Here is a 27427-nt window from a genome sequence, read left to right as displayed (position 1 = left end):
AAGAGCTAGTTCTTATGTTTGCTGGGCTATGTTCTCTTGCCATTGAGAACCATAACACCTCCGGCTGTGTCGAGGTGTCTAGGGTTTGTTAGGCACACCCCACGGCTACTTCTAGTTGCGGTGTTAGTTCAGGTTTTGCGGTCAGTACAGTTTCCACCTACTCCAGAGAAAGTTCATGCGGCTCCAAAGTCACCGGATCATAACACCCGGCCCCTTGCACCTGAAAAGACAGTTCAAGTCACAGTCCTATGGTACAGTTGGTTACCTCTGGCACACGGCTGCTCTCCATGCTGGAATGGCGTCCTCTGGATGAACCACACATCACACTTTTTACAGCCCAACAGTGGCAACTTGTTTAATGAAGATGAAGTGAAGAAGAAGATAACAATCCCTGGGGTGTACCTATTCAAAGATGCTGTTCCATCGGCAAGAGCAGCAGCAGATGTATTTACTCCCAATCGGCTCCTGGGAGCTAACAGTCTCTTGGAGGGCACCTCCTTAATCCTAGTTCCTGTTCTTATTGCCTGACAGTCCTGTGGCAATCCTTTCCCCAGCTGGAGGTCCTTTCTGTCCCAGACAGGGACCCACGTCCTGCCACGAACAGACTTGCCCGGGCTCAGCTCAAGAGATAGGAACGTCCTGTCCCTTTGAGGCTGCAAGTCCAGCCCACCAAATTAACTCTTGCTATCCCTGACCCTAGCATACAGTTTACACAATATAGAAACAAAGGAACATTACACATAGCATTAATAACACAGCAATACATTACAGGGCAATATAAGAACATACAGATAGACCATCCGGGAACCACATGAGACAAGGGAGAGGGGGCAGATGAGGGTCTCCACCACCTCCTTACACTCTTACAAAGGGAAGGAGGTTGTTGGCAAAAATCTCCTGATACATGATGCCATCAATCCTCCCTTCAATACGGTGCAGTCATTTTGTCTCCTTTGCAGAAAAGCACCCCCAAAGTGCGATGTTTCCCCCACCATGCTTCACTGTTGGGACAGTGTTCTTGGGGTTGTACTCATTTTTCTTCTTCCTCCAAACACAGCAAGTGTAGTTGATACCAAAAAGTTCTATTTTGGTCTCATCTGACCCCAATGACCTTCTCCCATGCCTCCTCTAGATCATCCCGATGGTCATTGGCGAACTTCAAATGGGCCTGACATGTGCTGGTGTGAGCAGGGGAACCTTGTGTACCCTGCAGGATTTTAATCCATGAGTAGTGTGTTACTAATGGTAATGTTTGAGACTGTGGTCCCAGCTCTCTTCAAGTCATTGACCAAATCTTCCTATGCAGTTCTGAGATGATTCCTGACCTTTGTCAGAATAATCCATACACTATGAGGTGAGATCTTGCATGGAGTCCCAGACCAAGGAATATTGACAGTCATCCTATGTTTCTTCCATTTTCTAATAATTGTGCCAACAGTCACCTTCTCACCAAGCTGCTTACCTATTGTCCTGTAGACCATCCCAACCTTTGGCAGTTCTACAATTTTGTCACTAGTTTACTTAGATAGCTTTTTGGTCTCGGACATGGTGGAGAGGTTGGAGTGTGATTGATTGAGTGTATGGACAGGCGTCCTTTATGCAAATTACAAGTTCAAAAAGGTAATAAGTGCAGAGTAGGAGGGCTTCTTAAAGAAAACTGACAGGTCTCTCAGAGATATGAATTCTTTCTGGTTGGTATTTCATCAAATACTTATGTCATGCAATAAAATGCAATTAATTATTTAAAAATCATACAATGTGATTTTCTGCCTTTTATTTTTATACTAGACTGTGGCCCGATTCTAAAGCATCGGGTATTCTAGAATATGCATGTCCCCGTAGTATGTGATTCGCGGCAGACTGTGCCCGTCGCTGATTGGTCGAGGCAACCTTTATGACATCATCGTCGCCATGGCAACCATTATGACATCTATGTCGATACTGTGCCCGTCGCTGATTGACCAATCAGAGACGTGGGATTTCCATTATGACATCATCGTCGCCATGCTGTGCCCGTCTCTGATTGGTCGAGGCCTGGCGGCCTCGACCAATCAGAGACGCGGGACTTCCAGGACAGACAGACAGACAGAAAGACAGACAGAAAGACAGACAGACAGAAAGACAGACAGACAGATAGAAAGACAGACAGACAGACGGAAAAACCCTTATATTCTGTCTCTCACAGTTGAAGTGTACCTATGATCAAAATTACACTCTTTGTAGGTGGGAAAATGTGTAAAATCGGCAGTGTATCAAATACTTATTTTCCCCACTGTATATATAGTATGCTTGTGTGTGTTACCATCTGTATGTAATAAATTTTGTTTTGTTATGGTGTTAATATTTCAAAGAATCATAGAATGCTAGAGTTGGAAGGGATCCCCAGGGTCATCATGTCCAACCCCCTGCTCGATGCAGGATTCACTAAACCATCTCAGACAGATGTCTGTCCAGCCTCTTCTTAAAGACTTCCATTGAAGGAGGACTCACCACCTCTCATGGCAGCCTGTTCCACTCATTGATCACCCTCACTGTCATAAAGTTTTTTTGTAATGTCTAATCTGTATCTTCTCCCTTGACATTGGTATAGTCGATATTAGGTGGGTGACTTTGCTTTGCCCAACTTCCCCCTGGACTCGAGGGTCCGAGGGTCCCCCTCTTCACCCAAAAAAGACACCAAAACAAATGTTGGATAAAACTGGCCACAGCAGCCTTTTATTTTAACAAACCATATTAAACATTACATAAATAACCATAAATATAAACCGGGGATGGGTCCTTGAAGTTTGAAATCTGGTGATTAAACAAACCGTAAATGCAGTGGACAAACTGACCATAACTTACTCCCAGCCGTTACCCTCCTGGCTCGGGAGCACCAAATAACCCCGAAGGGTGCCCTTGTCCACTCAACCCCTGAGGATCAGGCCAACACTGGGCAAAATCCCCCCCAAATCACCAGACCAAATAACCACAACATAACACCAACTGAGGAATCCATATACCCACGGACCCCACAGAGCAATTTAGCACCAACTTCAAGGACCCCTCCCAACCGCCACAATGAGGGTCTTTTGACCACCTCAAAAACCCGAGACCCCACCACACCGAACCGCCATGGCCCTCTCAATACCATGTTGTAAACCGAGTGCCCATAAATCAATGCCCACAGCATTCAAGTGCACCCCATCTCCCAACAGAAACTCCTCACCCCCTTCCTCCAGTTCAAAGTGCCGAACCGCCACACCCCCATTCCGCAGGGCAAAACCAGACACTGCCCGATTAAGTTTAATGCGAGCCTTATTAATCCTGTCTACAGATCTTGCATAGCGCCAACATCTGCGTGGCACAATGTCCGACCAGACCACCGTTATGCCACTATACGACAGCCACAACCGTAACAGGTCATGTTTTACGTTCCTCACCAATTCACGGAAAGGGCGAACTCCCAAGTCGTTACCTCCAACATGAGGCACCAAGATATCTGGAGGCCGATCGAGCCGAGTGCTGTTATGAACCTCTTGTGTGACCCTGTTCCATTCCATGCCCCTGAAACCCAACCAGCGGCTACCGCCACGTCCTGATGGAAACCGAAAAAAATGTTTGGGTTTTTTTTTTTTTTTAAATGGACGCATATCCGCCCACCGAGCGCCCCAATGGACATAGGAATGGCCCAAGATCCAGACCAAGAGGGGTTTGGCACCTACAACAAAAAGAGAAAACTTAACAACGTACACAGTGACAACGAAAACGCACTATACCTCCGGAAAAAACCCTGCCCCTTAAGGCCTAATGTAGCTCCTATAGCGCTTGGAATCCCACCTCCCAATTCTCTGCACCACTTCAGGCGACAAACCACCCAAAGCCGCCTCAGGCGCTACCCCGATCCGAAATGAATGAGATGCGAACCGAGACGTATCGAAACCCAACAGCGCCAAGCATTGCCGAAAAACCGCTACAAACTGAAAATTTGAAAGAAACGAACCGTCAAAATGGCACAACAAATGACCCATATTTTTTGGCTGAAAATTAATAAACCCCTGAAAACAACGGACAGGGCACATCAAAAAATCTGCCACTGCACCCAACACCACTCTTCTACCCCTTCCCAGTTGATCGGTTTTAGACCGCCGAATCCAAAATTGTAGCTGACCATTAGCAAGCAACGCATCCTCGGCCAGCAAACCTCGCCACAAGTTCCCCGATCCTTAATGCCCCAAAGAACTCCAATGAAAAGGCCAAACGAAAAAGTGCAACTTCAAAATCGGAGACGCAGACTTCCGACAAACGCTCCCCCAGTTGTTCCAACATTTGAAAAGACACCGGGCATCTGCGGTCCCCCAGGCCGCTCCGTCGTCCGAACCCCTTCAAAGCCTGCCAAACCAAAAACACTTTAGTCAAATCTCTCTGTAACCGCAGGCGAAAGCCAACCCTGCACAAATACGCCCTGCCTTAACAGCGGACCACCCTTCCCTGGCCCCATTACTCAGCCACAACAATAAAGCTCCCACCTGATCCTCGGCAGAACCACTAATCCTACACAATTCCAACCACCCTTCCCATAACCCCCATACCGACTGATAAGCGGCCCAAGTACTGGGAGCCAAGGAAGCCCGTATCAATTGTTCTGCTGCCTTGAGACCACGCTCCAGAGTTCCGGTGGGCCTTCCAAACCCAGTTCCTCCTCTTCTGGAGCCAGCAAGCGAAAACTTTCCCACTGCAAACGAGACAATGAATCAGCAATGGAATTCTGAATGCCAGGAACATGAGAGGCGGTAATATGTGAATTTATCGACAAGCAAGACAAAACCAGCTGCCGCAGGATCCGCATCACTGGAGGTGAAGATGCCGATAGGCTATTGATAGCGCAAACCACACCCATATTGTCGCAATTGAACCGGACTCTCCCATTTTGAAACTCAGCCTTCCACAACTGCACGGCCACCAGTATGGGAAAAATCTCCAGCAGAGTCACATTTTTGACCCAACCATTCATAGACCATTCAACAGGCCACCTCATAGCGCACCACTGTCCTCTGAAAGAGGCCCCAAAACCTATGCCACCGGAAGCATCCGTAAACACATCCAATTCTGCGTTGCCCACTACATCATCCATGAGCAAAGATCTACCATTGTAGTCCATTAAAAACCGATCCCAAACCTCCAGATCCGCCCTGTGCTCGCCCGACAAGCGCACAAAATGATGTGGTGCCCGGACCCCGCTCGTGGCGGCGGGCCAGCCTATGGGAAAAAACACTCCCCATCGGTATGATGCGGCAAGCAAAATTCAATTTACCAAGAAGCGATTGAACCTCCCTTAACTGCAACTTCTTCACCAGCCTCGCCCTCGCGACCTCGTCCTGTAACGCAACAACCTTATCTTCAGGTAACCGACATTCCCAGTTCACCGTCAATAACAATGCCTAAGAAGGAGAGGCATGTACAAGGTCCTTCAGTCTTACCCGGAGCCAAAGGCACACCAAAACGCTCTGCTACCCAACAAACCGCTCGCAAAATGAACTCACAGCACCTGGATTCTGCAGGACCAATACACAAAAAATCATCCAGGTAATGGATTAAAGAATCAAAACCCGACGTGTCCCGGACAACCCACTCAATGAAAGAACTAAATGCCTCGAAATACAAACAAGACAAGGAACAGCCCATTGGCAAACATCTTTCCACGAATAAAAAAACCCTTTCCAAAAGCAACCCAACAACCTCAAACTCTCGGGGTGAACTGGTAATAAACGGAAAGCGGATTCAATATCAGTTTTTGCCAAAAGGACTCCTCTACCACAACGACGTACCCAATGCGCAGCTTCATCAAAAGACGTGTACACAACGGAGCTCGGGGTCAATTCCGTCATTTACCAATCTGCCCCGAGGATACGACAAATGGTGAATGAGCCTGAACTTATTTGGTTCTTTCTTAGGCACAACACCCAAAGGCAAGACCACCAATTCCACTTAGGGGGGGTCCTGAAAAGGTCCGGACATTCTGCCCAACGCAACTTCCTTATTCAATTTCTCCGTAACAATATCAGCATATTCCTCGGCTGACCTGAGGTTTTTTAAAGACTTAGGAATCTCAAAAGGAGGAACCGGGATCCTAAAGCCGTCCTGAAAGCCGGACCCTAGAAGCTCAGCCCCATTCCTGTCCGGGTATCTATTTAGATAAGGGGCCATCGCGCCCAGCTTCATTGGCATCACCCCCTTTTGAATTACCAGATTCTGGCTTCGACTTGTTCTTTTTAAAACATCTCGTAGCACCGTGGGAGGAACCACTGCAGTGCGAGCATACGTGCTTGAACTTGCATGTGGATCTGAACTTACACTGGCCCTCATTGAATTGCCAGCATAAGCCGTGTTTCTGGACTCCCGACTGACCCCCGGTCCCTGCAGCCATCCCTTGTGAGGCCGGTGCCCCCAGCCCCCCCCCCTGCTGGAAGGGATGGCCCAACCGCATTGGTACCATCACCCGCAGCCATAAATCAATATCCTTTTGATCCCAGGGTATAGCCGGACGGATCGCTTTACTCTGCCTGAACTGCTCTTCGTATCGCAGCCATGCCTGGCCCCTATACACTCTGTGCGCCTCCCCAATCGAATCCATGTAGCAAAAAAGACCAGAGCAATTTTCTGGAGCTTTCTCACCCACAACGCTCAACAGAATTGCGAACACCTGCAACCAATTAACAAAAGTCTGCGGGATAAGGCACCACTTACGCTTCTCCTCCTCCTTTTTACTCTCATCCTTTTTACCTTTATCTAAATTAAATTTTTCCAAAGGAAGAAGGGAAAAGATTTTCACATATTCATCCTTCCAAATCATCTCCCTCACTTCTTTCTTAAGATGAACCCCAAGCGGGTCCTCAAAGCAAACGTACACCTCACCATGTGCCCTGTCATCCAAATGGATCCTGCATTCCTTTTCTTTTTCCTTCTGCACTGACACCAACACCAGCTCAGAAAAGCCACGAGGTTCAACCAAACCCCAACCCGGAAACAGGTGACGAACACCCCAAGGCCCGACCCAGGCAGCTAGCTGACCTGGCGTTGATCACCATCCAAACGCGCAATCAAATGCCTCACATTACGCAGCAGCTCCCGAATGCCCACGTCCCCTAAATCAGCGACAGCTGCAGCACCCTGACTCGCTACCAACGGCGCCCCGCCTGACCAACCCCCACCGACTGAGATAAAAGAAACGACGGAGACGAACATGACATAGAGCTATGCTCACCAGGCTGCGAAGGAGCTGTGATCCCCCAGCCGCCGAACGTGCATCCATCCAGCTGATCGATGACTTCACGCCTCCCAAAGGACCCTCCGGGGCCGGAGGTCCGCCTACCAATGACCCAGCAGATCCGGATGATGATGCTGCAACAGGCCCGCTGACCCTCGAAACGCTGGATCTGTAACCTTCAGGTGAGCCGGAAGACTCGGCTGGGGAATCACCTCCCCTAATTTCAGGCCCGCCCCCCGCTCCACTTTGTGTTGCTAATTGCCGTGAGCCCTCACCGGCTCTCCTGGGCTGAAGTGCAGGTGAACCACAATCCCCCAGCAGGTCCAGCAGCCCCGAGTCTACTGAGACGCTACCTGTGGCTGCATCTGTTGAGGAAATCCCACGCCGTCTCACACCAGGCGAAGAAGCAGGTCGCCTGCCAAGTGTGTCACCCCGGCAACCTGCCGTGACATCCCGGGCAGTTACTGCAGCACTGGCGCGTGTAGGCTTTGCCCCGGCACAGGAGGAGAAGGCCCACGTGATGCCGTAGGCCTCAGCCTGGCCGGCGGATTCCTCCCGGACCAGGGCCTGCTGGGGCGCTTGCATGCAGGCACCTGGCCCGGAGGGTCCCCGGAGGGGCTCCTGCGTTGGCGCTGAGACCTGGGAGGCACGCCCAGAGACAGCCGCTCAGGGGGACGTACCCTTCAGGACCACCATGTGCCTCCAGGATTCCCCGACGCCGACTCGCTGCTGCCTCCTAAAATCGGTTGGAAAACATAAATTACTCAAAAACTAAAAATATATTTTATTAAATATGATTTAAAAACCACAACCCTGTGGCTGTCCCAAAAAAAACCAAAAGAAAAAACACCAAAAGAAAAAACTGTGAAAAACTTGGTGAAAGGGAAAAAGGTACGCCCTATATGCTGTCTGACGTTACGGTCTGCCTATCTGCGGGGGTTGGCACCCTATGGGATGGCGTTGTGGCGCCCCCGCTCCACGACGGCTCGCCCTGGGGTCCCTATAAAGCCCTAAACAATGAGTAGGGCCCCTCTACCCACACAATCGTGTACTAAAGGACCCCTGCGGACTAATACATAGACCAAGCTAACGTCTAGGGAAACCTATATCCCACACCGTGAATATAAAAACAGTTTGAGCACATGCAGACACAGGCTTATGGCAATGTGCGTTTTTAAACAAATGCCGCTTATTGATAACTACTCCCCCAGGTTTGTTGGGGATTATGATAAATCAAGCATAATAGGTAGCAGCGTATATTTGAAAAAACACACGGATCTCTTGCTTAGGCTGACGTGGATTTTTGTACATTTAGATGGATCACCCTCAGTTGAGATTTTATCAGATAATCACCACTGACATCGATATTATCCGAAATGGTGCTTATATACTACACCACAAAACATTGCCATCCAGGGGCTCAGTGCATAAAGAATAAATATTCATACTGATGGCCCATCATACTCCGATATATCCCCTCCCTGGGATATCTATCACCACCATTAATATCAGATAATGCACTTATATATGATGGAAACAATGCCCTTTTACATCCACAAAAAAAACTTTGCCATCAAATTCAGGAAGAATGTTATCAATTTGCGAACCACCACATTAAATACTCATCGTGGGGTTCATATGCCGTGAAGTGCCGTCCGCCTTGTCTCTGTGTCGCCTCTACGCGTTTCGCCTCTCTGGCTCCTCAGGAGGCTAGATTCAGTGCCATGTGTCTCGATGGTTGATAATCCTTTGGGACGCTGATAATGTTACCTCATTTTAAATGGAGCCGCAGACGCGTCCCGTGTATGTGCTTCCTGTCATGAGACCGGAAGTAGCGTCACTAGAATCAGGAATCATTTACTGCGCCTGCTCCATAGTGGAACGCTCAGACGATCCCTGCGTTTCACCCGGATCCTTCCGCGCTTGCCCAGTAGAGGTAGGGGAGTATTATAACCACACCTCCTACCTACGTATTTATTTTCCAGGATTAGGGACAGAAGAGAGCGAGAAGGCCCTTACACACAGAAATCAGCCAATGCGCCTGCTCAGAATGGGACGCTCGGTCGATCCCAAACCATAAGCCCCATCTTCTTCGCGCATGCGCTTTAGGCTTGTTAATGTCGGAAACCCCAGCTTTACTAAAGTAGTATACCTTTTTGTGTCAATTGTATTCACATCTGATGTATACAGAATCGCAAGTGCTTAAAGAGGCCGATTCCAACATGGACGCTATATTATATGAACTGCATGCACTTAAGCAGATACTGAGATACTAACTAGGATGGAGGATATTTAGAATTAAATCATAACAAATAAAGAAATAGACCATCATTTTAATTTATTCGATACATCATGATGGTCCCAATAAAGGATTGGCCTTATATATATATACACATGAGTCAAACCTAACAAATTCGCTACTTTCTCCACTCACGGGTAATACGCAATCTCGTTACGGCTCGTAATCAATGAGGATTTTTATCATTCAGATGAAATACATACTAATCTATGTGTGCCCCTAAAAAATAGGAGCCAAACAAGGGTCGAGAGCTAGACCAGGTCCCTATATATGACTTAGAGTCCCTAAAAAACATAATTACACAGGATTGATGTCTGCATTTAAAGGGGCAGAACCCTACAGGAAGCAGGTGAATGACTGCTGTTCATTTATCCCCTTAGGGGACATAGTGTCCATTCTGAACGTCCACTCCTAAAATCCCTGCAACCTGGTTTTCCAGCCAACCAGGCGGCTGCCTCTCCGCTGCTTGCCAGAGGGCCTCCAACACCTGCGCAACAGATCCCATCATAAGTAAGCAGCGAGGGAACTAAACCCCCTCCCATTTACATAAACCCACCCCCTTAGAGTAACTTACCCCCCTCTCCAAAGCCCTGTCATGACGGCCTTTGCTTAACGCCGCGTGGGGGGAAGGGGCGGCTTGCTACGGCCTGGGATTTCAGTTTCATTCCATTGCTTCTCGTGTTTCCATGTGCAAATGAGAATAAGGAGAATCCCTGCATACTGTGACATCCCTTTAGATATTTGTAAACAGCTATTATGTATCCTCTTAGCCTTCTTTTTTGCAAGCTAAACATTACCAAATTCTTTAACTGTTCCTCATAGGACATACTTTGCAGTCCGCTCACCATCCGAGTAGCTCTTTTCTGAACTTGCTCCAGATTTTCAAAGTCATTTTCAAAATGTGGTGCCCAGAACTGGACACGGTATTCCAGATTAGGCCTGACCAGGGAGGAGTAGAGGGGGATAATTTTTTCGCATAATTTAGACCCTATACTTCTCTTAATACATCCTAAAGTGTATTTGCCTTTTTTTGCTGCTACATCACACTGTCGACTCATGTGCAGTCTATGATCTATTAGTAGATTAGTATAAGTCTTTTTCAGATGTGATGTTGCTTAGTTCCATTCCTCCCATTCTGTAGATATAATTTTGTTTTTCTTCCCCTGATGTAGAATCTTGCATTTCTCCCAGTTAAATACCTTTCTATTAGTCGTTGCCCATTGTTTAAGCCTATCTAGATTCTTCTGAATTTTTTCTGTCTTTTCTAGTGTTAGCTTTCTATCATTTGCAAATTTTATTAGTTTACATTCAGTTTCCTTATCTATATCTAGACAGAGACTTGTGATATCCCACTTGAAACACTCTTTCAATTGGTTGTGCAACCAATTATTACCACTTTTTGAGTTCGATCACTGAGCCAGTTATAAATCCACCTAACCGTAGCCTTGTCAATAACATACTTGGTCATTTTTTTCAATAAGGATAGTATGAGATACTTTATCAAATGCTTTGCTGAAGTCAAGACATACTATACAGTTGTGGCCAAAAGTATTGACACCCCTGCAATTCTGTCAAATACTCAGTTTCTTCCTGAAAATGATTGCAAACACAAATTCTTTGGTATTATTATCTTCATTTATTTTGTCTTAAATGAAAAAACACAAAAGAGAATGAAGAAAAAAGCAAAACATTGATCATTTCACACAAAACTCCAAAAATGGGCCAGACAAAAGTATTGGCATCCTCAGCCTAATACTTGGTTGCACAACCTTTAGCCAAAATAACTGCGACCAACCGCTTCCGGTAACCATCAATGAGTTTCTTACAATCTTCTGGAATTTTAGACCATTCTTCTTTGGCAAACTGCTCCAGGTCCCTGATATTTGAAGGGTGCCTTCTCCAAACTCCCATTTTTAGATCTCTCCACAGGTGTTCTATAGAATTCAGGTCTGGACTCATTGCTGGCCACCTTAGAAGTCTCCAGTGCTTTCTCTCAAACCATTTTCTAGTGCTTTTTGAAGTGTGTTTTGGGTCATTGTCCTGCTGGAAGACCCATGACCTCTGAGGGAGACCCAGCTTTCTCACACTGGGCCCTACATTATGCTGCAAAATTTGTTGGTAGTCTTCAGACTACATAATGCCATGCACACGGTCAAGCAGTCCAGTGCCAGAGGCAGCAAAGCAACCCCAAAACATCAGGGAACCTCCGCCATGTTTGACTGTAGGGACCGTGTTCTTTTCTTTGAATGCCTCTTTTTTTCTCCTGTAAACTCTATGTGGATGCCTTTGCCCAAAAAGCTCTACTTTTGCCTCATCTGACCAGAGAACACACTTCCAAAACGTTTTAGGCTTTTTCAGGTAAGTTTTGGCAAAATCCAGCCTGAATTTTTTATGTCTCGGGGTAAGAAGTGGGGTCTTCCTGGGTCTCCTACCATACAGTCCCTTTTCATTCAGACGCTGACGGATAGTACAGGTTGACACTGTTGTACCCCCAGACTGCAGGGCAGCTTGAACTTGTTTGGATGTTAGTCGAGGTTCTTTATCCAACATCCGCACAATCTTGTGTTGAAATCTCTTGTCAATTTTTCTTTTCTGTCCACATCTAGGGAGGTTAGCCACAGTGCCATGGGCTTTAAATTTCTTGATGACACTGTGTGATTTAGTTATTTCCAACACTTGTTAGGTGCCACAGGTAAGTTACAGGTGCTGTTAATTACACAAATTAGAGAAGCATCACATGATTTTTCGAACAGTGCCAATACTTTTGTCCACCCCCTTTTTTATGTTTGGTGTGGAATTATATCCAATTTGGCTTTAGGACAATTCTTTTTGTGTTTTTTCATTTAAGTCAAATTAAATGAAGATAATAATACCAAAGAATTTGTGTTTGCAATCATTTTCAGGAAGAAACTGAGTATTATCTGACAGAATTGCAGGGGTGTCAATACTTTTGGCCACAACTGTATCTATCACATTTACCTGATCTACCCAGTCAGTGATTCCATCATAGAAGGAAATTAGAGTAGTCTGGCATGAATTGTTTGCTAAAAAAAACATGCTGGCTCTGGTTAATTACTGTATTCTAATCCAAGTTCTTACATTCATGCTGTTTAATAATTTGTTCAAAGATCTTTCCTGGCATAGAAGTAATTTCCTGACTCCATCTTCTTTCCTATTTTGAAGATAGGGACAACATTTGCCCTTATCCAATCTTCTGGGACTTCTCCTGTTCTCCAGCATTTGTCAAAGATTCTGGCTTGTGGTTCTGCAATTTCCTCTGCCATCTCTTTCCGTACCCTATGATGTCTCTTCAGAGAGGAAGAAAACTAGAACACTAGTACCACCTATCGGAAGGTAGCAATCCTACAAGTCAATGTCGACCTTTTAACGAGCCTTGTCACATGACTTAGGATAATAGCCAAACCAGAATCTCAATTTGCAGACGCTGTGTTTCGCGGTACTGCCCCTCGTCAATGCAACGTGGAGATCTGGTTTGGCTGAGTGAGATGCATCTGACTGATATCCAAGAAGTATTGTTTCTCCTTGTGATTCTGGTTTGGCTATTATCCGAAGTCACGTGACAAGGCTCGTTAAAGGATCTATGGATGGAAGACTGTTGAGTGTCATCATAAAGAAAGGTGGCTATATTGGTTACTAATTTTTTGTGGTTTTGTTTTTGCATGTCAGAAATGTTTGTTTCTAAATTTTGTGCAGTTATATTGGTTTACCTGGTGAAAATAAAAGTGAGATGGGAATATATTTGGTTTTTATTAAGTTGCCTGATATTTCTGCACAGTAAGGGTATGTTTCCACGTTCAGTTTTGCTTCAGGCTTTGGTCAGGATTTTATGCAGGTAAAATCCTGACCAAAACTGCACCTGAGGTCACTGGCAGGTCACCTGCGGTGTACCTGCGTGTTTTGCTCATAGTAGCAACATGCTGCGTTTCGAAAAAACGCACCACGCATGCGTTTTCGTGGCAAAAACGCATGCGTTTTTTAACGCATAGTGGAGTCTGGATTTCTTGAAATCCCCTCCACTATGCTGTAACATCTGGACGCTGCGTTTTTGACGCTGCGGAAAAATGCAGCGTCAAAAACGCAGCGTTTCCGGAACGTGGAAACATACCCTTATAATTACCTTCACAAACAGATATCCTCCTAAGATAGCCAAATCTAAAAAAAAAAAAACACTCCAACTTCCAAAAATATTAATCTTTGATATTTATGAGTCTTTTGGGTTGATTGAGAACATAGTTGTAGATCAATAATAAAAATAATCCTCTAAAATACAACTTGCCTAATAATTCTGCACACAGTGTATATTGACCCCCCGAACTCACTTCAAATGTGAGATGGTCCCGAAAAAAAATGGTTTTGTAAATTTTGTTGGAAAAAGACATTTGATGTAAAAAAAGTTCATCCATATCTTTAGTCTGCCTAAGGGTACCGTCACACATTGAAATTTCCATCGCTACGACGGTACGATTCGTGACGTTCTAGCGATATCGTTACGATATCGCAGTGTCTGACACGCAGCAGCGATCAGGGATCCTGCTGAGAATCGTGCGTCGTAGCAGATCGTATGGAACTTTCTTTCGTCGCTTGATCACCCGCTGACATCGCTGGATCGTTGTGTGTGACAGCGATCCAGCGATGTCTTCGCTTGTAACCAGGGTAAACATCGGGTAACTAAGCGCAGGGCCGCGCTTAGTAACCCGATGTTTACCCTGGTTACAAGCGTAAACGTAAAAAAACAAACCGTACATGCTCACCCGTCGGTGTCCTTCAGGTCCCTTGCCGTCTGCTTCCTGCTCTGAGTGCCGGCCGGAAAGTGAGAGCAGATCACAGCGGTGCTGCGATCTGCTCTCACTGTACGGCTGCACTCAGAGCAGGAAGCAGACGGCAAGGGACCTGAAGGACACCGACGGGTGAGTATGTACTGTTTGTTTTTTTACGTTTACGCTTGTAACCAGGGTAAACATCGGGTTACTAAGCGCGGCCCTGCGCTTAGTTACCCGATGTTTACCCTGGTTACCCGGGGACTTCGGCATCGCTCCAGCGCCGTGATTGCAACGTGTGACCGCAGTCTACGACGCTGGAGCGATATTCATACGATCGCTGCGACGTCACGGATCGTGCCGTCGCAGCGATGAAAATTTCAATGTGTGACGGTACCCTTAGTGGCTTATAGTAAACATTGTAGGGTTTTACTCACTGAACTGCGGTTAAGGTAGGCACAGGAAGCAGTTTCAAAAAAGTGTCCAGTCATTTTTATTAAACTTCATAAACCTGATTTTAAGCATAAGCAAACAAAACATGGCCTTCTCCGGCACCAACTGAAAACAAACAGAATATTGACAGTCTATATAGTACTGCGGGTCTGCCTGCTCAGGTCAGTGTCTTTCAGCAACCACACTGGAGGCTTCCACACTTCCAGTCACAGACACGCAATGAGACACTTGGTCTCCATTTTATCTGACAAACCACGCCCCCGGGGTTGGGATATATGACCGGTTATTCCCACCCATATCTGTTGACTGCTCATAAATACCGGACACCTCCAGCTCTGAAATGTCGGCCTCCGGGGATGCTACCTCATCCTCATTGCCAACAAACAAGGAAACCTATCAATTGCAGACTGTGGCGAGGTATGTTTGGGAGGGACCTAACTTTTGTCCAGGCAACCAGGCATACTCCCTTTTCCCCACAAGTCCCAAAATAATGAAAAGTCCCACCCTATTTTAATAGGGTGCATTAGGTTCTTGATTAAGCCCATCTCATGGGACTCGGTGCCACAGTTTGCGTCTATGACCACTCAGGCCACAGGGCAGTCCTTAGCATCTCCATGGATACAACTTACGCCCGCCACCTTCCCCAGAATCAGCCAAAACTAGCCGTGTCCAACAGGCCAGCCATTTGCACTCCGTTCACTGATACCGGACATGCCTTCAGCCACTCGCCTGGTTGAGAGACAGCACTGCAGGCAAGATGTGCAAAATACTAGCAGCGCCATCCTGTGCTGCAGTCCATTGTCTCATTGGTCATAGGGCAATGAGCCGCTATGTGACCTGGGGTGTGGCATCTCAAACAGATGTGGCTCTAGTTCCCCTCTTTTGGGTGTCCACCCCCTTTGGGAACACCAATATCAAGATGCTAAGACCCCTTTCTTCTCTCAAACACCTGGTACCTTTCGACCAGACCCACCAGTTCATTGGCATTCCCGGGATCTCCCTCAGCAACCCAGGATTGCACTGGCCTTGGAAGGGAATGTATGAACCTGTCCATAACAACCCTCTCCATCATCTTTATCGGGGAGGAAGAGTCAGGTTCTAACCATTTTTGGATTAGGTGGTGTAGGAGGTCAAACATTTGGGAAAGGGGAGGTTAGTCACCGCAATAGTGCCAGTGGTGCACCTATTGTGCCCAGGTAGTTAGGGTTACTCCTAAGCATGCCATGATCTCAGTCTTCAACTTAGCATACTCTTTTGCATCCTGCAAAAACAGGTCATAATAGGTCTTCTGCAGTTCCCCTGTTAAATATGGCGCCAGAACCTCCGCAGACAATTTCTCGTGTTCCGTCACCCTTTCGAAAACCATAAGGAACGCCTCAACGTCATCACCTGGGGTCATCGTTTTGCAATGCTTTTCTTACAGTCTTTCTCACGTGTGAGTCATCAACTGGACTTGGGGTTGGGGTGGTTGCCCTGCCATGGATCGAATCTGCTAGGCGTTTCATCTGTTGCTTGTGTTTGTATCTATTGCTGCTGAAGATTATCCTGCACCAGTTGCTTTATCTTCTCCTCCATGTTGTCAGATTTTGCTCCTGCAGTCGCTTTTACTGAGGACATGCGGTATCTCTGCGGCAGTCACACTACCCCTTGAGATTCGTGCTCGCACTTCTAGCACCAATTGTAGTGTTTTACTCACTCAACTGCGGTTGAGGTAGGCACAGGAAGCAGTTTCATAAAAATGTCCAATCAGGTTTATTAACTCCATAAATCTGCTCATGCATAAGCAAACAAAAGATCGCCTTCTCCGGCACCAAGTGATAACAAACAGAAAATAAACAGTCCATATAGTACTGTGGGTCTGCCCGCTCATGTCAGTGTCTATCAGCAACACACACTGAAGGCCTCCACACCTCCAGCCACAGGCACTCATTGAGACACTTGGTCTCTATTATTTCTGCCATACCTCGGCCCTGCAATGCCCTATTAACTTTCTCAGCACTATACGTGCTGGAGCATGCTTTCCGGAGCTTACATCACCGAAGCTATCAACCTTGATGATACATATCTCCCCTCAAGAACATGTCTGACGGCAATCTTACAACACCAACAATAGTGTCATTTCTGTTCTTCTCTCCTTGTATTCTTACCCAAACCGTTTCTACAGAGCTACTATTCTTTGAAACTTGGATCTCTATTATATGGGGCCCATTATACTGTATGGTGCAATATATGGAGCCATTACACTGTATGGAGTAATATATGGGGACCATTAAACTGTATGGGGCATTATATGGGGTCTATTATACTGAGAGGTTCTCCTGATATGCCCGTGCCAGAAGACCCTGGACTGCATCAACCCGTGATGACCTCTTGCCATCGTCTGACATCTGCAGACCTGTGATGTTCACTCTTACTTGATGTGCGGAATCGGGAGCCTGGCATTGTAATGTCTTGTGTTCTGTATCATGACTTTGTTAGTAAACTTTGTTTCTTCATACCTGAAGTTGTGTGATGTAATCTAGTCCTGCATGTTACCACTTTGACCACATGCTCAGCTGCCACAGACCCCGGTCGCTGCCCTTCCCTAGTCCTGTGCGAGGATCCATGACTGTACATCAAATGATGGTGATGATGGAGATGATGGAAATAATGGCATGGCTCCAACACATGTACATCATCCACATCGTCAGCCCTCTGGCCTTAAAATGCGTGACATGTTTACTAATTATTTTGTTTCACCAGAGGGATTTACTCCATGGCAAGACAATGCCATGTCTATGTTATGATGCAGCTTTTTTTCTTTTTTTTTTTCAAAATAAACTTATGTTAAGTGAATTAACTGTGTGATTTTTTTTAATAATAATAATATAAAAAAAAGAAATTAAACACATCATCTATATATTGTTCAAAACAGAAACCACACATTAAATTAACATTTTTCTTTCCTAACACGTTTTTTTGAAGAAAAAAAACCATATTCAAAACATATGGCAACTCAGCTTACTATTACAGGGCAACTTTCAACTTAAAACAAAGCAGTGTAGTCATGAGGAGATATTTTTTACAAATTCTGTTATGGTATTTCTTATGGACCAAGGGAGAGCCCTGTTGTGGAATATGGTACTGCCCATTTGGGTAAGGATTTACATACTTATGTGGATTGGTATTTGTCATTTGTGTAAACCCCCCAGAATGGCCATGTCGAGCATACCCATGTTGTGACCACTCTCCTACAGTGGGTATGTTCAAGTGGCCATATTGGGCAGGTGCAGCTGGGGTTGTAAATTGCACATGTTGTGGGCGTTGTTGGTGTGGCACTTGATGTGGCTGTGGTGATGGGATACATGGTGAAAGTGGTTCTGTGATTGCTATTGTATGCCCATCCTGGCTTCCAGGCATGTGTAGGTGGTTGTTGCTGGACATCTGCCATCTGTCTAGGTAAAAGAACACCTGAGTAGGATTATTAGGTTCGGTGCATAAATCAACCAAAATTTGTATGGCACCTCTGGCATGCAGCCTCACTTCACGGGGAATTGTGCGCAGATACTGTGTAAGACTCCAAGCATATGCCTCCTCACCATCATCGTTAACAGTGTTTGATAGTCCGAAACACCAGTGTCTACTTGGCGCAGTTACCAACTTTGGCGTAGGACTACTACTACATAGCAACATAGTAACATAGTTATTAAGGTTGAAGGAAGACTTTAAGTCCATCTAGATCAACTCATAGCCCAACCTAACATGCCCTAACATGTCCACAACTATGTCCACGTTCATCTTCTTCTTAATTGGTCTCATGTCCTGCAGAAAGTCGTGCTGGTGGTGGTGGTGGTTGGTGTATTGAAGATGCTGCAGGAGAAGGTCCAACCACATCTTCAACTTCGCCAACAGGGTCCAAGTTGACCTCTGAGTCAGATGCTGTTTCTCATTCCTTTCCTTCAACGGCTGGACTGCCACATCATTTAGTGTTTTCCTCAACATTCTCCAGTTGATGCAAACTAACTGTATTGGGGCCCATTATATGGTTCACATCACCTCAGCTATATATCTAGGACACTGATGAAGGTCCACGCGGACCGAAACGTTTGTGACTACTGTATGTACTGTATGTACATTAACCCCTTCCCGACCTTTGACGCCACGTAGGCGTCATGAAAGTTGGTGCCAATCCGACCTGTGACGCCTATGTGGCGTCATGGAATGATCATGTCCCTGCAGATCGGGTGAAAGGGTTAACTCCAATTTCACCCGATCTGCAGGGACAGGGGGAGTGGTACTTAAGCCCAGGGGGCTTCACCCCCCATGGCTATGATCGCTCTGATTGGCGGAAAATACCACGCGGAAACGCTGTGTTGTATTTTCACCAGCATGTCAATTCTTTGTGCGGATTCCGTTTTACACCTGCTCCTCAATAGGAATCCACAGGTGAAATCCGCACAAAAAACACTGGAAATCCGCGGTAAATGCGCAGGTAAAACGCAGTGCCTTTTACCTGTGGATTTTTCAAAAATGGTGCGGAAAAATCTCACACGAATCCGCACTGTGGGCACATAGCCTTAGGGTTAGGGTTGGAGTTAGAGTTAGGGTTGGAATTAGGGCTAGGGTTGGAAATAGGGTTAAGATTAGGCTTGTGGTTAGGGTTAGGGGTGTGTTGGGGTTAGGGTTGTGGTTAGGGTTGGGATTAGGGTTAGGGGTGTGTTGGGTTAGGGTTGTGGTTAGGGGTGTGTTGGGGTTAGGGTTATATCTAGAGTTGGGATTAGGGTTTGGGGTGTGTTGGGGTTAGTGTTGGAGATAGAATTGAGGGGTTTCCACTGTTTAGGCACATCAGGGGTCTCCAAACGCAACATGGCGCCACCATTGATTCCAGCCAATCTTGCGTTCAAAAAGTCAAATGGTGCTCCCTCCCTTCCGAGCCCCGACGTGCGTCCAAACAGTGGTTTACCCCCACATATGGGGTACCAGCATACTTAGGACAAACTGGGCAACAATTATTGGGGTCCAATTTCTCCTGTTACCCTTGCGAAAATAAAAAAATTGCTTCCTAAAACATAATTTTAGAGGAATGAAAAATTATTTTTTATTTTCACGGCTCTGCGTTATAAACTTCTGTGAAGCACTTGGGGGTTCAAAGTGCTCACCACACATCTAGATAAGTTCCTTGGGGGGGTCTAGTTTCCAAAATGGGGTCACTTGTGGATGGTTTTTACTGTTTAGGCACATCAGGGGCTCTGCAAACGTAACATGATGCCCGCAGACCATTCCATCAAAGTCTGCATTCCAAAATGTCACTACTTCCCTTCCGAGCCCCGGCATGTGTACAAACAGTGGTTTACCCCCACATATGGGGTATCAGCATACTCAGGAGGAACTGGACAACAACTTTTGGGGTCCAATTTCTCCTGTTACCCTTGGGAAAATAAAAAATTGTTGCTAAAAAATCATTTTTGAGAAAAGAAAATTTTTTTTTATTTTCATGGCTCTGCGTTATAAACTTCTGTGAAGCACTTGGGGGTTCAAAGTGATCACCACACATCTAAATTAGTTCCTTGAGAGGTCTAGTTTCCAAAATGGGGTCATTTGTGGAGGAGCTCCAATGTTTATGCACACAGGGGCTCTCCAAACGCGACATGGTGTCCGCTAACGATTGGAGCTAGTTTTCCATTCAAAAAGCCAAATGGCGTGCCTTCCCTTCCGAGCCCTGCCGTGCGCCCAAACAGTGGTTTACCCCCACATATGAGGTATCAGCATACTCAGGAGAAACTGGACAACAACATTTGGGGTCCAATTTCTCCTGTTACCCTTGGGAAAATAAAAAATTGTGGGCTAAAAAATCATTTTTGAGGAAAGAAAAATTATTTTTTATTTTCACGGCTCTGCATTATAAACTTCTGTGAAGTATTTGGGGGTTCAAAGTGCTCACTATACAGCTAGATAAGTTCCTTGGGAGGTCTAGTTTTCAAAATGGGGTCACTTGTGCGGGAGCTCCAATTTTTAGGCACACAGGGGCTCTCCAAATGCGACATGGTGTCCGCTAATGATTGGAGCTAATTTTCCATTCAAAAAGCCAAATGGCGTGCATTCCCTTCCGAGCCCTGCCGTGCGCCCAAACAGTGGTTTACCCCCACATATGGGGTATCATCGTACTCAGGACAAACTGGACAACAACATTTGGGGTCCAATTTCTCCTGTTACTCTTGGGAAAATAAAAAATTCTGGGCTAAAAATCATTTTTGAGGAAAGAAAAATTATTTTTTATTTTCACGGCTCTGCGTTATAAACTTCTGTGAAGCACTTGGGGGTTCAAAGTGCTCACCACACATCTAGATAAGTTCCTTAGGGGGTCTACTTTCCAAAATGGGGTCACTTTTGGGGGGTTTCCACTGTTTAGGCACATCAAGGGCTCTCCAAACGACACATGGTGTCCCATCTCAATTCCAGCCAATTTTACATTGAAAAGTTAAATGGCGCTCCTTCCCTTCCGAGCCCTGCCGTGCGCCCAAACAGTGGTTTACCCCCACATATGAGGTATCAGCGTACTCAGGACAAATTGGACAACAACGTTCGTGGTCCAGTTTCTCCTTTTACCCTTGGGAAAATAAAAAAATTGTTGCTAAAAGATCATTTTTGTGACTAAAAAGTTAAATGTTCATTTTTTCCTTCCATGTTGCTTCTGCTGCTGTGAAACACCTGAAGGGTTAATAAACTTCTTGAATGTGGTTTTGAGCACCTTGAGGGGTGTAGTTTTTAGAATGGTGTCACTTTGGGGTATTTTCAGCCATATAGAACCCTCAAACTGACTTCAAATGTGAGGTGGTCCCTAAAAAAAATGGTTTTGTAAATTTTGTTGTAAAAATGAGAAATCACTGGTTAAATTTTAACCCTTATAATTTCCTAGCAAAAAAAAATTTGTTTCCAAAATTGTGCTGATGTAAAGTAGACATGTGGGAAATGTTATTTATTAACTATTTTGTGTCACAAAACTCTCTGGTTTAACAGAATAAAAATTGAAAATTGCAAAATTTTCAAAATTTTTGCCAAATTTCCGTTTTTTTCACAAATGAACTCAGAAATTATCGACCTAAATTTACCACTTACATGAAGCCCAATATGTCACGAAAAAACAGTCTCAGAACCACTAGGATCCGTTGAAGCGTTCCTGAGTTATTACCTCATAAAGGGACACTGGTCAGAATTGCAAAAAATGGCCAGGTCATTAAGGTCAAAATAGGCTGGGTCATGAAGGGGTTAAATATTCCCCTTTGCATCACATTTCTGGAGTGTGCCAATTATAAATTATTTCACGTATTAAGGTTTGGGAACCTATATTTGTGCACCTCCCTAGCAGGCTGTGCTGAAACATTTTCTATACTATGCATGCACTTAGGAACCTAGATCCATAATGGGCGCAAGGAAATTCAATCTGTCATAATTGATATATTTGCGCTTTTTAGTTGCCGCTACACCACTCCTGGTCCGCTGATGGCGCTCACAGCGGTAGTGATCACGGCAGCTGCGCCACCGTCTAGTGACATCACAGACTGCAAAGTAACACAATAAATGTTTCAAAATATGATCACTGTGTTCGCATTTAGAAATATAGGTTAGAGTGTAAAGTTGCATGCTACTTGCCAAGTGTAAAGTGAGAAACAGACCGGATATTTCAAAGAACATCAAGTAGGATAATGTTATCTTATTTTCTTGGTGTCTTATTACTTAATTAATATTGTGTACTTTTTACTTTACTTACTAATTTCCTGCGGCACCTCACATGGACTTTCCTAAAAATTGGGGAACATCTGGCACCATATGTATCTCCAAACTGCATCCTTACGAGTTCGGTCTGCATAATGGGCATCACGTTGGTCCCATATTTCCGGCTTCTCCTGCACCAGAACTATCAGTATTTCCACATTAATATGTCAGCCCATGTTGCATGCTAAAGCTTCCTGATAATGGATGAGGCAATTTCCTGTTACCTGGAAAATGTTTGCGTATTTCTTGCAAGCTACACTGATGGTCCGTGTGGTGTCCGATTTTTTCTCTCACCCATAGACTTGCATTGGCGAGACTCAGCCGATATATGCGTAAAATTGCAGCATGCTGCGATTTTACACACACGCTGAATACGGTCGAGAAAATAAATGGTGATGTAAGCTGCCCCTTAGATAAACAGTGGTCCTAGTGCTAAGCAATATTTTCTTGCATAACACTTGTCGTATTCTATGCTAGTGTGACCCCAGCCTTATTATTAAATTCTTGATACCATTCCAGATTGTGACTCTGGATACCAACAAGCTCCACGAATATGCAAAGGAAAAACAGAGACACTAGCATTTCTATGCTTTTCAACCCTCACATGTACATTGACGCTATTGGAATCCCAAGAGGAGTACCAGATGAGTTCAAAGCCAGAGATCAATAAGCAGCGGAATTATAATCGCTATTCCCCAACGATGCAGCAAATAAAAATGAGGACTAGATAAATTATATCTACTATGACCAACTGATGCATGCCAACTCTGACCAGTATATGAATGTTGCACCCATATAGTTTCCTTGCTTGTTGTGGCTTGTGTGTGTGCCCATCCGATGGTGTGGTGGGTAAATAAAAATTTAATATAATAGTATTTCAATATTTTTTTGTATTGGAGAGGTATACACGAGGTCATAAGAGGAAGGTCCTAAGATATGAAAAATGGAAAGTGTAAGAATAACTGGGAAGAATATGCGTACATCTCATTTTTATGACATTTCCCCCTGGGGGAGTAACATTTGTTTTGGTTTCAAATTAGTACCGGGCATCATAAAAACACCCTTGCACAAAAATTGAGTCACTTTTGCATCACGAAATACGTTCACCCTAGTGGTTGTGGATGAGGATGAGGATAAGGAGGAGGATAACACCAAACAGACCAAATCAGGAAGCATATACCAATGTGTGGTTGTGAAAAGGTGCATGAGAATACACCTCAACAAAAAAGGCAACGTATTAGCGGTTATGTTTCGGTGTTTTCACTTGGTGGTGTACTGAAGTCTTGCCCAATCCAACCCTTGTTCATTTTTATAATAGTCAGCCTGTCAGCATTTTCAGTTGACAGGTGGATGCACTTATCTGTTATAATTCCACCAGCGGCACTAAAAACCCGCTCTGACAGAATGCTAGCAGCAGGGCAGGCCAGGACCTCCAAGGCGTAGAGAGCAAGTTCATGCCATGTGTCCAGCTTGGATACCCAATAATTAAAAGGCATAGAGGAGTACATTTGTACAGTCTGCAAGGTACTCCCTCGGCATCTTCCCAAACATTGCACTTCTTGTGACAGCACCCCTTGCCTCTGTGCCGACACGATGGGAGGGTCTGAGAAAACTGTCCCAGAACTTTGCCATTGTTACCCTGCCTGAGCTGGATTGTACTTCTGGTTGTACAACAAACTCTGATGTCTGCTGCCAGCATTCTCACATGGGAATTTTTTAAGTAATTCCACTACAAGGGCCCTCTGGTACTGCAACAGTTTAGTACACCTGTCTGCCTCTGGAAGAAGAGATTGAAAGTTCTCCTTGTAGCATGGGTCTAGAAGTATCACCAACCAGTAATGAGTGTCACCGAAAATTTTAATAATGCGAGGTTCACGGGAAACGCAGCGCAACATTAAGTCAGCCATGCGTGCCAGACTGCTAACAGGCAAGACTTCTGTGTCCTCACCAACAGGACTGACCATGCTGTCCTCCTCCTCCTCCTTGTCCTCAGGCCATCCCCGCTGAACAGACGGAATGACAGCTGTGCTCGTAGTACCGTCTTTAGCGCATGAAAGTAGCTCCTTTTCTTCCTCCTCATTGTCTACCAATCCACATATGGATGACATGAGGCTTGGCTGAGTGTAATCACCCTGTATGGTTCCTTGCTCCATGTCCTTGTGCTCTGCCTGGAATGCAACCTCTTTCATTTTGAGCAGAAAGGTTTTCAGAATGCAGAGAAGTGGGATGGTGATGCTAATTATGGCGTCATCGCCACTCACCATCTTGGTGCAGTCCTCAAATTTTTTCGAGGATGGTACATATGTCTGACGTCCATGTCCACTCCTGAGGTCTTATGTCTGGAGTCTCAACTGAATATCGACGGCCTTGTTGATGCTGGTAGTCAACAACTGCCCTCTTCTGCTCACAAATCCAACATATGCAGTGTAGAGTTCCAACGCGTGGGGAAATCACACACCAGTCGGTGAGCCGGAAGCTGCAAACGCTGCTGAAGCATGGCAAGGGCAGCTGAAGCTGTAGCTGACTTTCTAAAATGGGCAGACAGATTGCTTACTTTCACTAGCAGATCTGCCAGCTCCGGGTAGCTTTTGAGAAATCATTGAACCACGAGGTTAAGTACATGGGCCAGGCAAGGTACATGTGTGAGCTCACCTTGCCTCAGAGCCTCCATCAGGTTCCGGCCAATTGTCACATATGACCATGCCTGACTGTAGGTTCAGCGGTAAATATAGGTAAACTGACTGAACAGCAATCTAGTCTGAACTGGTGCATAACCAAAAAAGTCTTACATAGCAAATAAGATCAATGGCTGCACTCAATTGTACTAAAGCAAGGGAAATGTGAGATACATGAAATGTGAATAGCATAATGGCTTGTGAAATCTATGAAAAAACACATGAGATGCTTAGCACAAGATTTGGCCAAAAATTGTGAGCCCATCCACCAAATGTCAAGGTAATCTCAGATCGGATGGGTACCTGACCTGACTGCCTAGTGTGAACACTTACCTATGGCTAATAACATGGTAAAGCCTGCATTTATAGGAAGGTCAGAACCAACTGTGTTTGGATGTAATTAAAATCACAGCATGGTGAAGGGCAGGGCGTTCAAGTCAGAAAAAATAGTACATAGCAAATATAGGTAAACTGACTGAACAGCAATCTAGTCTGAACTGGTGCATAACCAGAAAAGTCTTACATAGCAAATAAGATCAATGGCTGCACTCAATTGTACTAAAGCAAGGGAAATGTGAGATACATGAAATGTGAATAGCATAATGGCTTGTGAAATCTATGAAAAAACAGATGAGATGCTTAGCACAAGATTTGGCCAAAAATTGTGAGCCCATCCACCAAACGTCAAGGTAATCTCAGATCGGATGGGTACCTGACCTGACTGCCTAGTGTGAACACTTACCTATGGCTACTAACATGGTAAAGCCTGCATTTATATTATGCACCAGTTCAGACTAGATTGCTGTTCAGTCAGTTTACCTATATTTACTATGTACTATTTTTTCTGACTTGAACGCCCCACCCTTCACCATGCTGTGATTTTAATTACATCCAAACACAGTTGGTTCTGACCTTCCTATAAATGCAGGGTTATAAAGTTAGGGTTAGGGTTGAGGCTAAAGTTAGGGTTAGGGTTGGGGCTAAAGTTAGGGTTGGGGCTAAAGTTAGGGTTAGGGTTGGGGCTAAAGTTAGGGTTGGGGCTAGAGTTGGGGTTAGGGTTTGGATTACATCTACGGTTGGGTTAGGGATGTGTCAGGGTTAGGGGTATGGTTAGGGTTGGGATTAGGGTTAGGGGTGTGTTGGGGTTAGGGGTGTGATGGGGTTGGATTAGGATTAGGGGTGTGTTCGGGTTAGGGGTGTGGTCTGGGGTTGGGATTAGGGTTAGGGGTGTGTTGGGGTTAGGGGTGTGGTTAGGGTTGTGATTAGGTTTAGGGGTGTGTTGGGATTAGGGTTGGAGTTAGAATTAGGAGGTTTCCACTGTTTAGGCACACCAGGGGCTCTGCAAACGCAACATGATATCCGATCTCAATCCATACAATTCTGCATTGAAAAAGTAAAACAGTGCTCCTTCCCTTCCGAGCTCTGCCGTGTGCTCAAACACTGGTTTACCCCCACATATGGGGTATCAGCGTACTCAGGACAAATTGTACAATACCTTTTGGGATACAATTTCTCCTTTTCCCAAGGGAAAATACAAAACTGGGGGCTAAAAAAACATTTTTGTGAAAAAAAAGATTTTTCATTTTCACGGCTCTGCGTTATAAACTTTAGTGAAACACTTGGGGGTTCAAAGTGATCACCACAATCTAGATAAGTTTCCTTGGGGGGTCCAGTTTCCAATATGGGGTCACTTGTGGGGGTTTCAACTGTTTAGGTACATCAGGGGCTCTGCAAACGCAACGTGACGCCCACAGACCATTCCATCAAGGTCTGCATACCAAAACGCCACTTCTTCCCTTCCGAGCTCTGCCATGTGCCCAAATAGTAGTTTTCTCCCACATATGGGGTATCAGTGTACTCAGGACTAATTGTACAACGTTTGGGGTCCAATTTCTCCAGTTACCCTTGGGAAAATACAAAACTGGGGCTCAAAAAATCATTTTTGTGGAAAAAAAAGATTTTTTATTTTCACGGCTCTGCGTTATAAGCTTTAGTGAAGCACTTGGGGGTTCAAAGTGCTCACCACACATCTAGATAAGTTTCTTTGGGGTCTAGTTTCCAAAACGGGGTCACTTTTGGGGGGTTTATATTGTTTAGGTGCATCAGGGGATCTGCAAACGCAACGTGACGCCCGCAGACTATTCCATCAAAGTCTGCATTCCAAAACGCCACTTCTTCCCTTCCGAGCCCGGCCATGTGCCCAAACAGTAGTTTTCTCCCTCAT

This window comes from Ranitomeya variabilis, chromosome 5 (genome assembly GCF_051348905.1).
Source record: "Ranitomeya variabilis isolate aRanVar5 chromosome 5, aRanVar5.hap1, whole genome shotgun sequence".
Lineage (NCBI taxonomy): Eukaryota > Metazoa > Chordata > Amphibia > Anura > Dendrobatidae > Ranitomeya > Ranitomeya variabilis.
Note: the sequence above shows the minus strand (reverse complement) of the source record.